Genomic DNA, 6000 nt, shown 5'->3' with positions numbered 1-6000 from the left:
CACAAACAGACATGCACCTATATACACACAGACACACACAGACATGTACATAGACAAATGCACGTACACATGCATGGACATACATACAGACAAGTACATAGACACAAAAACATACGAAGACATATTCACAGGCACAGGCAGATATAGACACACACACACAGACATTTGTATAACCAGTCAGACACAATCACAGGGATGGATACACAGACTCACACACTCATCATTTACCACGTATCATGATAAGGCACAACTGACTGCTTCCCACAGATAAGCACTGAATGTTTACTTAAATTGGCAATAAAAGTTCCAAGCTCAGCTGGCAATTAGCAATGGGAATAAACAGTGTTGCTGTAACATCTGCTGTGGCGGTGAAACAACCAAGTGAGAGAAGTCTTCCCTTCACTGCTGCACAGAGGAGTTTGTTTTCAGCATGGAACCGCAGCGAGAGGCAGGCATTGGAGAAAACAGCAGCACCCAACCTCAGGACTGCATTCCCACCACCCGTGACCATTTCCCAGGTCAGAGGCCTGGATGCTGGGCAATATTTCTGGCACTGAGGGAGGAGGCAGTACTTTTTTTTAGCTGCTTGCAGTAGGGGCCCAACCGTCTCCAGTGCATGGGGGATGGCTGCTGTCCCTTGGATTAATCTGGGGCAGGCTGGTTTTTATTCACTCATGGGATGTGGGTATCAATAGGTAGGCCCAGTATTTATTGCTCTGTCCCTAGCTGCCCCTTGAGAAGGTAGTGGTGAGCTGTCTTCTTGAACAATCGCAGTCCATGTGCTGTGGGTTGATTCACATTGCCCGTAGAGAGGGAATTCCAGGATTTTGACCCCAGTGACTGTGAAGTAATGGCGATATGTTTCCAAGTCAGAATGGGGAGTGGGGGTGGTGTTTCTATACATCTGTTACCCTTGTCATCCCAGGCTCAAAGAGGTGGAAATGGTCACCAGGCCTTCATGGTGTTCTAGCTGGAGAAGCCTGCAATTCCTGACACACGCACCCGCACCGCACCCCACCCCCACCGCCCACCACCTAACAACATTTCATTATTTCAACACAACAACAAGTGCTGAGGAAGATCATGGGTTAGGTAGCATCAAGTAAAGAGATATTCCTCCATATTTTCTGCTGGAACTGCTGAGTTTCTCCAGCATTTGCCATTGTTATTTCAGATACTCAGCATTGGAAGTGCTTTTATATTTTTAAACTGCTCCCCCATTCCCTGCCCCGCCCCCTACACTTCACTCCCACCCCTGAGGATGGCTCCTCCTCACATCCTTGGGTCTGCCTCAGCAGGCTTGGTCAGCATCCAGTGCCCATCCTCCACCTTGAGCAGGATGCTTTTTGCACCTGTGACCAAATGTCCTGTACATCGTTCCCACTCTGTGCAGTCTCTGAGTATCCCATTGAACCCTCACCTGGAGGCCCCAGAATCCATCCCAAAGGGAAAGACCATAAAAAAGCTGGCATTTGGAAATGAACTATACACAATACCCCACATGAGTTCTATCGTGTGTCCTATTAAATTTCAATCTCAACTCCTTCCTCCTGTACTATATACCCTTGTGATGCAATGTGAGTGATTTATACATAGCATCACACAGCACAGAAACAGACCCTTGAGTTCAACGCACCCATTTTGACCACATTTCGCAAACTAAACTAGCCCCATTTGCCTGTGTCTGGCCCATATCCCTCTTAGCCTTTCCTATCTCTGTAACTGTCCAAATGTCTTGTAAATGTTGCAACTGTAGCTGTTTCTCCCAGTTTTTCTGGCAGTTCATTCCACATATGAACCATCCTCAGTGTGAAGGCCCCTTATGTTTCAATATCATTTATTTTAGAGTCTGGGTTTTGCACTACTGGTATGTGGGTTTGGTCTGTGTGTCTGAAGGGGTTTGATGATTAACTTGGAAGAATTTCTGAAGCCATTTAAACAAAGTAACTTAATGGGGTTTGTTTAGATTGGGAGAGGTTTGGAGCAAACAAAATAAACAATGTGGTGCATTAAGCTTTCAGATACAAGATTCTAGATATGATATTTGAGCTTGGGGAATCATTTATAGCTTGAAGAAAAGATTTTTGGTTTTAATTAGGCAGTTTCCAAAGGCCTTGGCTGAAACTAGATATGTGAACCGGTTGCTTCTGAGGAAGGGAGGAAGTTTAGGTCTGTTAAAAAAAAGTTGACCTTAGTGTAAGGAGTTTAGGTGAAGAGTTCCAGACCAGAAGTGTTTGGTTAAAATTGATTTCAGGCTGAGAAAGTTTAGATTCAGTTGCATGAAAGCTTCTGAAAGAGGTTGTTAGATTCTCATGATGGCGAATGAAGCTGCGGCTAAATCAAACCAAAATTGGTATAGAAAAGAGAGTTCTCTCTTATGTTTGAGTACGATGAAGAGATGTTATTTGGGTTAATAGAATTGTATTTTAACTTGTGTTCTGAAATCTTTCAATTTGCATAATTTGTAAATGGTTTGGTTTATTCTATTTTAATCTTCATTTTGCTCACGTAATAAACTTTTGTTTTATTGCTAAACTTGAATCTGCAACTTTATGAGTCAGGGTATGAATGAAAGACTACCTAACCAAAACCATTAAAAAAGTCATCAATTCAAATTTCAGTTTGGGATCTGACTTGCCCAGTAATAATATCAACTGGGATCATAACAGCCTTTATCATTAAAACCCAGGGTTCTGTTTACTTTATTAATTGCTCAGTCCACATGTCCTAACTTTCAGATTCTGTGTTCCTGCATCCATTTTAGAACGGAACTCCTTACGTCATATTGGCTGTCCATGTTTTTCCCACTTCTCTGCATTGAACAACCATTTATCCACCCACTCCACCAACTTGTCTGAGTCCTTTTGGAGTTCTACACTGAGCCCCTCAGGGTTTGCAATGTTTCCAGCACACCAAGATCTAGTTCGTTAATATGCATCAGAGAAAGCAAGGGTCTGAATGCCAACCTCAGAGAACTCCACTACAAACCATCCTTCAGCATGAAAACTTTCCATTGATCTTTACTCTCTCTTCACTCAGCTGGTTTTGTATCCATGTTACGACTGTCCCTTTACTCCATGAGCTATAACTTACCTTACAGGTCTTGTTGTGTGACCCTCTGGAAGCCTATGTGCACCAAATCAACATCATTGCCCTCTTCAAATCTTTCTTTTACCCCTTCCAAAAACTCCAGCAAGTGAGTTAAAGTCAATTTTCCCTTTAGAAATCCATACAGGATCTTTCTAATTGCCCTATCTTTTTCTTTTTACTGCTAATTCTATCCTGAATAATTGTTTCTGGAATTGTCCCCACCGTTGAGGTTACATTGACCCATTATGCATTTGTTGGGCTTTTCCTTACAACACCTTTTGGACAAAGGTAAGGTATTTGTAATTCCCTAGTTTGAAGGTCAGTCCATTGAGTCTAGGGAAAATTGAAAGCTAATTGCCAGAATCTGTAAAATTTTCACTCTCACGTCTTTCTATCTTCCTTCGATACACCTCATCCAGTCATGGTGCCTTGTCGAATACAAGTACCAACAGTCTGTCCAACATTTCTTCCTTAACAGTTCCAAACCGTTCTAGTGACAGAGCTTCATTCTCTATTACCTTGATCTGGGTAGCATCTCCCTCCTGGGTAAAGTCAGATGCAAATTATTCAATCAATACCTTAACCATGTGTAAATTCCCTTTTTGTTTTTGTTCCCTATTTGAGCCTGCTCATCCTTTTGCCATTTTTTAACTATTCTTATGCCTATAAAAGGCTTTGGGGATTCCCCTATTTGTTGGCAGCCAGCTTTTTCCCATAATTCCTCCTTGCGTCTCTAATATGGTTTCTCTCCTTCCCTCTGAACTTTCTGTATTTCCTCTTGGTTCTCAACTGTATTTTTTACCTGGCACTTGTCTTTTTCTTCTTTAACTAAATTTAGTTTCCATCCAGGGATAGATTTATTTGTCCCTTCTTTCCCTTTGACTGTTTCCAAACAATATCCTCTTTGAAAATAGCCCATTGCTCAGATACTGCTTTTCTTGCCAATCTTTCGTTCCACTATATTCTGCCCAACTCTGTCCTCACCCCAATGAAATCGGGCCTCTGTCAACTGTCTATTTCATTCTCATTCTCTGCCCCTCATCCTTGTGATACAATGATCCCTGTTTCCTAAATGATCTTTCACTGGCAAATATAGAGTCATACGGCATGGAAACACACCCCCTGATTCAGCCATTCCATGTTGTCCATAATATCAAACTAAACTAGTCCCAGCTGCCTGCACTTGGCCCATATCCCTCCAAACATGTCTTATTCATGCACTTATCCAAATGCCTTTTAAACACTGTGACCGTACCTGCATCCACCAACTTCCTCTGGAAGTTCATTCCACACACAAATCACTCTCTGTGTATAAAAATTTTCCTCATGTCTTTTTTAGATGTTCCTCCTCTCACCTTAAAAATGCCTCCCGGCCTTGAAATTCCCCAGGCTAAAGAAAAGACACCCGCCATTCACCTTATCTATATCCGTCATCATTTTTTATAAACCTCTATAAGGTCACCCCTCAACCTCCTACGCTTCAGTGAAAAATGTCCTATCCTATCCAGCCTGTCCTTATAGCTCAAACCCTCCATCCCCAGCGGCATCCTCTTCTGACCCCTCTCCAGCTTAATAAGATCTTTCCTGTAACAGGGCGAACAGAACTGGACACAATATCGCATAAGAGGCCTCACCAACATCCTGCATAAACTTTATATAATGTCCCAACTCCTCTACTCAAAGATCTGAGCAATGAAGGCAAGTGTGCTAAACACCTTCTTAAACACCCTGCCACCCTGTCTACATGTGATTGATCCACTTGAACAAGTTTGATTTCAGTCTCTCTGAATTAGCATCAAATGAATTGGCACAAATGAGTACAAGTTTAATAGTAATGTTATGATCGGAAACATCAAAACCAGATAATTCTTTGATCTTCATTCATGGCAAAGTAGGCATTAAGGTCACCAAAATAAAGCTAGCTGTCTCTCTTGTGCTTTAATGCTTTATTGTTGGAGTTAGTGGTAACTAAACAAAGTAAACATTGTAACAACCAAGTTAGCTTATTGATGTAGATTAATATTGATATTTCACCAGAATATTGTGAGAATATGCAGCCTCAGTCTGTTTCATTCTGCTTTTTAGAGAAAGGCACACCATACGGGGCAAGAAATGTTTGAACGTCAAATATCAAAGTTGCATTTGAAAAAAGTGCTGGGTGCATTTAAAACAGTGCAGAGAGCTGTTAGAGTGCAAAGATGTACATCATAATAGACTGCTAAAAATTAATCTCCTTACGGTGTCTCTGAACTCACAACTTCCCTTATCAGCACTTAGAATAAGCATGTCACCCTATCTCAAAGGATAAGAGCTCCTGACCCTAAACATCTGTAATGGTTGATTTCCTTTCAAAGTAAAATTAATGAGGGGCATTCTTCAGTGAGAGAAGTTTACTGAAAAGTACCAGCATCCCTAGGCTCGGCTTTCACAGTTTCTGGGAAGATAAAGGATCCTTGATGTTTAAATTCTGACTTCCTTGATGATCCCATTTGTTCTTAACAATGTAAACTTTGTTTTAAAGAAGATTGTTTTCATGGAGGATTACCAAGGAGATGCGATAAACATCTCTCAACCTAGTTCTAATTTGGTATTGTGTGGGCCTGGAGGAATGAGCTGATGAAGAATTCTTGTACACTGTTCACGGGTAGAGATGATTTTGACAGTTTCTCGCAACCGTGTCTGATGCCTGCGATGTCCAGACAGGCATTATCGCAGGTGTGCTTGATCAAGTCTGTAGCAGCAGGTCACGGGCTGTTAATTCTGCAGTGAGCAACTCAACAGCTGACCCCCTAAATATTGTCTACCATTGGCAAGCTACAAGTGAGGAGTGTAACAGAATACTCCCAATTTACCCGAGTAGGTGCAGCTCAAACATCACTCCAGACGTTCAACAGAATCCAGGACAAAGCA

Source organism: Stegostoma tigrinum, chromosome 35, assembly GCF_030684315.1.
Source record: "Stegostoma tigrinum isolate sSteTig4 chromosome 35, sSteTig4.hap1, whole genome shotgun sequence".
Lineage (NCBI taxonomy): Eukaryota > Metazoa > Chordata > Chondrichthyes > Orectolobiformes > Stegostomatidae > Stegostoma > Stegostoma tigrinum.
Note: the sequence above shows the minus strand (reverse complement) of the source record.